This window comes from Canis aureus, chromosome 3 (genome assembly GCF_053574225.1).
Source record: "Canis aureus isolate CA01 chromosome 3, VMU_Caureus_v.1.0, whole genome shotgun sequence".
Lineage (NCBI taxonomy): Eukaryota > Metazoa > Chordata > Mammalia > Carnivora > Canidae > Canis > Canis aureus.
In genome coordinates, this window is record NC_135613.1 from 54,115,297 (window position 1) to 54,125,308 (window position 10,012).

The window sequence follows — 10,012 nt, forward strand, 5'->3', positions numbered from 1 at the left end:
GGACTTTATTCTGGCACCACTGGAGAGTCTTGATTTTTTTTTCTTTTTCTGTTTTTAAAGATTTTATTTATTTATTCATGAGAGACACACAGAGAGAGGCAGAGACATAGGCAGAGGGAGAAGCAGACTCCCTGTGGGGGGCCCGATACAGGACTCGATCCCAGGACCCCAGGATCATGACCTGAACCAAAGGTAGATGCTCAACCACTGAGCCATGCCGGTGTCCTTTTTTTTTTTTTTTTTTTCCTTTAGAACAGTTCTGGCTACTATGGAGAAAACAGAATTTAGGAGGACAATGGTGGAAGCTGAGATGCCATTAGGCAGCAAATGGAACAGTCCAGGTGAGAGACTTCAGTGCTAATCACAAGGGTGGAGAGGAGTGACCCTACTATGAATATATTTCAAAAGTGGAAGCAACAGATTTGTTAGTGAATTAACTGTAGAAGAGAAAAATAGGTCAAAGATGATTTCAAGCATTTTGGATTGAGAAAATGGGAGAATTGGTGGTGCCATTTACAAAATGAAGATCTGAAGGTGGGGGGGCTGGTGGGGAGGCATCAAGAATTTGGTTCTACCACAGGTGTGCCCTGCCCGCAGTGCTCTTTCCTGGCCTCACTAAAGCCAAGAGCATGTACTGTCTCCATGCTCACCCCTTGCCTCAATAAAGCTGTGGACATGCCCCACCCTCAACATTCTCCCATGGCCTTGCTAAAACTAGTTGGAAAGTGTATTTACTTAGGAAACACCTATTGATCACGTCTCTGGCGGCCAGAGGGGTCTTGTGTTCCTGGGCCCCCTGGGACTATAACAATCAAAAAGACAGTTTAGAGTCCACTCAGGGCACTCACTGCACAGAAACTGAAACACACACCCATTCTGCCTGTGAAAAAGGACCATTTGCTTGTGGATGGGCTTCAGGTTTGCCACACATTTAAGGGTTACAAAGGCACTCTCAGGGAATATAGGCAGAAAGATACCATCTTTATAGTCTCCTGTGGCCTTGCCACAGCTTGCTGGTACCTCCCAAAAAAGAGTTTATATACTTGTCTAAAGCCCTGATTCTTTCAACTGGCATCCAGGGGATACCACTAGATCTCCCAGTCAATAATTGACCTCTCCCAGAGGTCAATAATTGCAGTTCCACAGGACTGCATCTACTTACATATGTTAAAAGCTGCTGCCTGAAGACCTGGCTTCCAATCAGCCTGAAACTAGGTACTAACTGAGATCACTCCTTCTGGAACACACTTGGCACACCCTCAACAATTGGAACTTATTGCAACCTATCAAGAATAAATCAGGCTACTTTGACCATGACAAAAGTACAAGAGACAACTAAGAGCTAGGCCAAGGTTGAAAGATAAGTTTCCTCTCCTACACAGAGCCACTCCTTCAATACTGGGAGAGGCAGCTGTTTTGCATATTACCTGGAAACAAACACAGAGAGTCCAGTAAGAGGATAAAACATAGGAATATGTTCTGAGCAAAAGAACAAGACAAAATCTCGGGAAAAAATAAATAAACCCTTAATAAAACAGAGATAAGTAATCAGTCTGATAAAGAGTTCAAAGTAATAGTCATAAAGATGCTCTCTGAATGCAGAAGGATGGCGTGAAGTGAGAACTTCAACAAAGAGACAGAAAATGTAAGAAAGTACCAAACAGAAGTCACAGAGCTAAGGAATATAACTGAAATGAAAAAGTCACTAGCAGGGTTTGACAGAAGATGAAGCAGAAGAACAGATCAGCAACCTGAAGACAGAGCAGTGGAGTTCACCCACACAGAGTAGCAAAAAGAAAAAGAATTTGGAAGAGTAAAGATATTTTGGTGTGCCTGGGTGGCTCAGCTGATTAAGCAATTGACTTCAGCTCAGCTCATGATCTTAGGGTCCTGGGATCAAGCCCTGAGTCAGGGTATCTTTTTTTTTTTTTTAATTTATTTTTTATTGGTGTTCAATTTACTAACATACAGAATAACTCCCAGTGCCCGTCACCCATTCACTCCCACCCCCCGCCCTCCTCCCCTTCTACCACCCCTAGTTCGTTTCCCAGAGTTCGCAGTCTTTACGTTCTGTCTCCCTTTCTGATATTTCCCACACATTTCTTCTCCCTTCCCTTATATTCCCTTTCACTATTATTTATATTCCCCAAATGAATGAGAACATATAATGTTTGTCCTTCTCCGACTGACTTACTTCACTCAGCATAATACCCTCCAGTTCCATCCACGTTGAAGCAAATGGTGGGTATTTGTCATTTCTAATAGCTGAGTAATATTCCATTGTATACATAAACCACATCTTCTTTATCCATTCATCTTTTGTTGGACACCGAGGCTCCTTCCACAGTTTGGCTATTGTGGCCATTGCTGCTATAAACATCGGGTTGCAGGTGTCCCGGCGTTTCATTGCATCTGTATCTTTGGGGTAAATCCCCAACAGTGCAATTGCTGGGTCGTAGGGCAGGTCTATTTTTAACTCTTTGAGGAACCTCCACACAGTTTTCCAGAGTGGCTGCACCAGTTCACATTCCCACCAACAGTGTAAGAGGGTTCCCTTTTCTCCGCATCCTCTCCAACATTTGTTGTTTCCTGCCTTGCTAATTTGCCCCATTCTCACTGGTGTGAGGTGGTATCTCATTGTGGTTTTGATTTGTATTTCCCTGATGGCAAGTGATGCAGGGCATTTTCTCATATGCATGTTGGCCATGTCTATGTCTTCCTCTGTGAGATTTCTGTTCATGTCTTTTGCCCATTTCATGATTGGATTGTTTGTTTCTTTGGTGTTGAGTTTAATAAGTTCTTTATAGATCTTGGAAACTAGCCCTTTATCTGATATGTCATTTGCAAATATCTTCTCCCATTCTGTAGGTTGTCTTTGAGTTTTGTTGACTGTATCCTTTGCTGTGCAAAAGCTTCTTATCTTGATGAAGTCCCAATAGTTCATTTTTGCTTTTGTTTCTTTTGCCTTCGTGGATGTATCTTGCAAGAAGTTACTATGGCCGAGTTCAAAAAGGGTGTTGCCTGTGTTCTTTTCTAGGATTTTGATGGAATCTTGTCTCACATTTAGATCTTTCATCCATTTTGAGTTTATCTTTGTGTCTGGTGCAAGAGAGTGGTCTAGTTTCATTCTTCTGCATGTGGATGTCCAATTTTCCCAGCACCATTTATTGAAGAGACTGTCTTTCTTCCAATGGATAGCCTTTCCTCCTTTATCGAATATTAGTTGACCATAAAGTTCAGGGTCCACTTCTGGATTCTCCATTCTGTTCCACTGATCTATGTGTCTGTTTTTGTGCCAGTACCACACTGTCTTGATGACCACAGCTTTGTAGTACAACCTGAAATCTGGCATTGTGATGCCCCCAGATATGGTTTTCTTTTTTAAAATTCCCCTGGCTATTCGGGGTCTTTTCTGATTCCACACAAATCTTAAAATAATTTGTTCTAACTCTCTGAAGAAAGTCCATGGTATTTTGATAGGGATTGCATTAAACGTGTATATTGCCCTGGGTAACATTGACATTTTCACAATATTAATTCTGCCAATCAATGAGCATGGAATATTTTTCCATCTCTTTGTGTCTTCCTCAATTTCTTTCAGAAGTGTTCTATAGTTTTGAGGGTATAGGTCCTTTACATCTTTGGTTAGGTTTATTCCTAGGTATCTTATGCTTTTGGGTGCAATTGTAAATGGGATTGTGAGTCAGGGTATCTGATCCACAGGGAGTTTGCTTCTTTCTCTCCCTTTGCCCCTCCCCACATTCATTCTCTCTCTAATAAATTAAATCTTAAAAAAAAAAAAAAAAGTAAAGCTATCTTAAGAGACCAATGGGACACCAGCAAGCAGAATAACACTCAGAAAATAGGGGTCCCAGAAGGAAAAGAGAGAGAAAGGGTAGAAAATGTACTTGAAGAAATAATGGCTTCCCTAACCTGGGGAAGGAAAGTCTGGGTAAGGAAACAGACATCCAGATCCAGGAAGCAAAGAGAGTTCCAGATAAGATAAATTCAAAGAGGTAGATACCAAAACACATTATAATTAAAATGTCAAAAATTAAAGATAAGAATCTTGAAAGCAGCAAGAGAAAAACAATTTGTTACATACAAAGGGATCACCATAAAACTAATAGCTGATTTTTTTTTCAGTAGAAACTTTGCAAGCCAGAGAAAAGTGACATGATATATTCAGAGTGCTAAAAAAAAAAAAAAAAACCCAAAAAAGTTTCAACCAAGAATATTCTAACTATCAAGGCTATCATTCATTCAGAATTGCATAAGAGATAAAGAGTTTTTCAGACAAGCAAAAGCTAAAGTTCATCACTACCACACTGGCCTTTTAAGAAATGTTAAAGAGATTTTTTTTTAAGCAGATAAGAAGACATTAACAAGAAAACATATTAAAGTAAAAATGTCACTGGTAGAAATGAATATATAGTAGAGGTATGAGCCACTTAAAAAGATAGAACAAAAGCTGAAAAAAAAGTAGTAAAAATGAACTGTAACTACAATAATTAGTTAAGGGATACACAAAATAAAAAGATGTAAAATATATCGTCAAAAACATAAAACACATGTGAGGGCAAAGTAAAAATGTAGAGGCTTTAAATGCATTCAAATTGGGGCACCCGGTGTCTCAGTGGTTGGGTATCTGACTTCAGCTCAGGTCATGATCTCGGGGTCCTGGGATCAAGTCCTGCATCAGGCTCCCTGTGAAGAGCCTGCTTCTCCCTCTGCTTATGTTTCTGGTTCTCTCTCTCTGTGTCTCTCATAAATAAATACATAAAATCTTAAAAAAAAATAAAAAAAGAAAATGCATTCAAATTTAAGCTATCAACTTAAAATAGTACATAAATAAATAATATATAATATCAACTTATTATATATATATATATATATATGCTGCTCTGTGGTAAAAAATAACATCATGGTAAAAGTATTTAAAAAAAGCAAAAACCATAAAGCAAAAATCTATTGCAGGCACACAAAAGATAATAAGAAAGGAATATACACATAACACTAAAGAAAGTCATCAAACCACAAAGGAAGAGAATAAGAAAGGAAGAGAGAGGAACTACAAAAACTGTCAGAAAATAATTACTTTTAAAAATTACTTTAAATGTAAATAGAATAAAACCTCCAATCAAATGACAGAGAGTGGCTGAACTAAGTAAAAACAAAACAAAACAAAAAAGACTCATCTACATATGAGATCTAAGGACACACATAGTCCAAAAGTGAAAGGATGGAAAAAGATATTCCTTGCAATGGAAATATAAAGAAAGCTGGTGTAGCTGTGCTTGTGTCAGATAAAATAGACTTTAAAACAAAGATTGTGATAAAAGACAAAGAAGGGCATTACATAACGATAAAAGTGTCAATCCAATGGGAGGATTCAGTTGTAAATATTTATGCACCTAACACAGAAGGCCCTAAATATATAAAGCAAATATTAACAGACCTAAAGGGAGAAATTCACAACAATACAATAATAGTAGGAGACTTTAATAATCCAATTACACTGATGCATAGATCATCCGAAGAGAAAATCAATAAGGAAACACTTGCCTTAATTGACACCTTATACTAGATGGGATTCATAGTTATATACGGAACATCCCATCCAAAAGCAGGAAAATATACATTCTTCTCAAGTGCACATGGAACTTTCCCCAGGATAGATTACATGTTAGGCCATGAAACAAGTCCCCATAAATTGAAGAAAACTGAAATCATATCAAGTGTCTTTTCCAATCACAACAAACTAGAAATCAATTATAAGAAAACTGAAGAAATCACAGATATGTAGGGTTTAAACAACATGCTACTGAAAACCCGATGAATCAATGAAGAATTCAAAGGGGAAATTAAAAGAAAATAACTTGAGACAGATGAAAATGGAAATAAACAATGCAAAATTGAGGGGATGCAGAAAAAGCAATTCTAACAAGGAAATTCAAGAAACAAGAAAAACTCAAACAATCTAGCTTTGCAGTTAAAGTATGTAGTAAAAGAAGAACAAACTAAGCCCAAAGGTAGCAGAAGAAAGGAAATCATAAAGATCAGAGCAAAAATAAATGAAATAGAAACTTAAAAACAAAACAAAAGAAAGGATAATGAAACTAAGAGCTGGTTCTTTGAGAGGATAAACAAAATTGACAAGCCTTTAGCTAGATTCACCAAGAAAAAAAGAGGGAAGGTTAAAATAAATAAAATGAAATGAAAGAGGAGAAATTATAACTGATACCATAGAAATATGAAGGAAGGATAATAAAAGACTAGTATGAACAATTATACGCCAACAAACTGGAAAACATAGAACAAATGGATAAACTCCTAGAAACATACAATCTTCCAAGACTGAATCATGAAGAAATAGAAGATCTGAATAGACCAACTACTAGTAAGGAGATTCAATCAGTAATCAAAAGCTCCCAACATACAGAAGTCCAGGATCAGATCTCTTTACTGGAGTGAATTCTACTAAACATTCAAAGAATCCTTCTTAAACCATTCCATAAAATTGAAAGATAAAAAAACACTTCTAAACTCATTTTATGAGGGGCACCTGGATGGCTCAGTGGTTGAGCAGCTGCCTTTGGCTCAGGGCATGATCCTGGGGTTCTGGGATCAAGTGCCACATTGGGGTCACCACAGGGAGCCTGCTTCTCCCTCTGCCTCTGTCTCTGCCTCTGTCTCTATGTCTCTCATGAATAAATAAAAAAATATTTTAAAAAAAATAATAAACTCATTTTATGAGGCCAGCCTTAACCCAATACTAAAACCAAATAAAGAGAGCATAAACAAAGAAAATTACAGGCCACTATCCCTGATGAGCATGGATGCAAACATCCTCAGCAAAATATTAACAGAATTCAACAATACATGGAAAGGATCAAACACCATGATCAAGTGGGATTTATTCCAGGGGTGCAAAATGGTTCGACATCTGCAAATCAATGGGATATAATAATAAGGGACCATTCGACCAAGTTGGTAAAACGGAATGTACCTCAACAAAATAAAAGCCATATATGACAAACCCAAGCTAACATCATATTCAATGATGAAAACCTGAAAGCCTTTCCTGAGACCAAGAACAAAGAAGGATGCCCACTCTCACCATTTTTATTCAACATTATTAGAAGTCTGAGCCATGGCAATTAGGCAAGAAAAATAAATAAAAGGCATCCAAATAGGGATGAGGGGTGGGGAGGAAGACCCACTATTTGCAGACGATGCACATGATAATTTATACAGAGAACCCTAAAAACTCCACACAAACATAAAAACCCTGTTTTAACTAATATATGAATTTAGTGGTGTCACAGGATATAAAATTCAATATACAGAAATCTGTTGCATTTCTATAAACTAGTAATAAGCTACTGAAAAGAAAAATTAAGGAAATAATCCCACTTATAATTGCATCAAAAAGAATGAAATACCTAGGAACAAATTTAGCCAAGAAGATGAAAGACCTCTACATTGAAATTACAAACCACTGATGAAAGAAATTGACAAAGACGCAAAGAAATGAAAAGATATTCCCTGTTTACAGATTAGAAGAATTAATATTGTTTAAATGTCCATACTTCCCAAAGCAATCTACAGATTCAATGCAATCCCTATCAAAAAAAGAAAGAAAGAAATCACTATCTTATCATACACAAAAGTTTACTCAAAACGGATTAAAGACTTGAACGTAAGGCCTGAAACCATTAAAACTCCAAGAAAAAAAACATGGGCAGTAAGCTCCTTGACATAAGTCTTGGCATTGAAGTTTTAGATTTGACTCCAAAGGAAAAGGTAACATAAAGCAGGAATAAACAAGTGACATTATATCAAACCAAAAAGCTTCTTTGCAACCAAAGGAACTATCAACAAAACAAAAACACAACCTACTGAATGGGAGAAACTCCTTGCCAATCGTACCACCAGTAAGAGGTTAACATCCAAAAAAACGTATAAAGACCTCACATAAACTCAATAGCACAAACCCCCACAAACAATCTGATTAAAAAATAAATGGGCAGAGGATCTAAACAGACATTTTCCCAAAGAAGACACAGATGGCCAATAGGCACACGGAAAGATGCTCAACATCACTCATCAGGGAAATGCAAGTGAAAACCCCAATGAGGTTATCGCCTCACACCTGTTGGAATTGTTTCATCAAAAAAAGACAAAAAACAGCAAGCGTTAGTAAGGATGCGGAGGAAAAGGGAGCCCTTGTGCACTGTTGGTGGGAATGTTAGATGGTGCCACCGTCATGGAAGACAGGACGGAGGTCCCCGAAAGATTAAAGAATAAAGCTACCATATGACTTTTGGGTGTTCATCTGAAGAAAGTAAGGACACTAATTCAAAAAGATACCTGCGCCTCTAGGTTCACTGTAGCGTTATTCACTGTAACTGAGTTATGGAAAATAACACATGGTAACGAGATTTAGTGTGGTGATCACCCAGCAGCGTACACCAATAGCGAACGATCACTGTGGAGCCCCCAGAACTGATATCATGCTATATGTCAACTTTATCTCATTTTTTTTGTAAAAAAAAAAGAAAAGAAAGGGCAGCCCTGGTGGCACAGCGGTTTAGCGCCGCCTGCAGCCCGGGGTGTGATCCTGGAGACCTGGGATCGAGTCCCGTGTCAGGCTCCCTGCATGAAGCCTGCTTCTCCCTCTGCCTCTCTCTATCTAAATAAATAAATAAATCTTTTTTAAAAATTGGGTTTGGACAGGTTAAAATGAAATCACACCCAAGGGTTGGGTGCAGGGAGAGCAAAGGAGAGGCTTCGGGAGAGGGGCCAGGGAGGCTGGGCTCTGTGGCAGAGGGAAGTGCGGATGTCAAGGGCAGAGGGAAGTGCGGATGTCAAGCATCATCAGCTGCTGACAAACGGGGGCATGGGACACTGAGACTCCACCTGGGAACTGACGAGATGGACACAAGTGGAGGTGGCAGCTGACCTCGACAAGGTCATGATCTGTAACCCAACACGCAGGCCGCCAGCTAACTGTGACTGTCTCCATTTTGCAGCTAAGGAAGCTGGGGCCGGGAGGGGCCCGGAGAGGCGCCCAGGGCCACGTAACCAGTGAGCAGTGGGGACAGGGCAGAGGAGCCAAGGCATCCGACGTCACCCCACTCACTGTCAGAGTTGTCTCGTCCTGCCCAGTCTAGGCTCCTCACCCCTGCAGCCCCTGGTGGCCTTGAATTTAGGGCCACGTGGGTCATGTCGGCACCGGGTCCTTGCAGCCGGTAGCTTGATGCCGCTCAAAACTGCCTGGTGTTTTAGTTGCACTGTTTGCATTCCCACAACTGACCAGGCTTTCTCTCTGCTTAGCTCTTAGGTGAAATGTCATCGATTCCCACTGGGCCCACGGGTGTGCAAGTTCTGAGGACCAACTCCATTACCAACTCCATTACCCCTGCTGCCTGGGGGAGGAGGTGGGTGCCGTCTACCGCTCATTCCCAAAATCTACAACCTCTCTGGCCCTGAGACGCTTAACCGACTGAGCCACCCAGGCACCCCGAACTGTCTTATTTTTTGACGAGTTTTCAAGTGAGATGCAGACGTGAGTAGTATCCTTCACCTGTAAACGCCTCGGTGCGTGCATCACTTAAGTGATTAAGTCAAGTTTAATATTTGCTTTCCTTTTTTCAGATAAAGTTTGCAAACAGACTTTGAACAAATACAGACACACCTGGGGAACCGAAACGTCTGTCGAGACACAGAACGTTGTCATCACCCCCAGAAAGTTCCCTCTTGCCCCTGCTGCCCCCGCCAACCCCACCCCGGAGGCAACCGCTGATCTGATGTTTTCCCACCATAGATGATTTTGCCAATTCTAGAGTTTCCCGTAAATGGAATCCTCCAGCACATGCTCTTCTGTGCCTGGCTTCCTTGGCTCAGCACAATGCTTTTGCAACTCACTAATGCAACAGCATGTTATTAGCAGTTTGTTTCTTGTGTTTTTGCTAGCAGCATTCCGTTACGTGAATCTATCACAGACTGT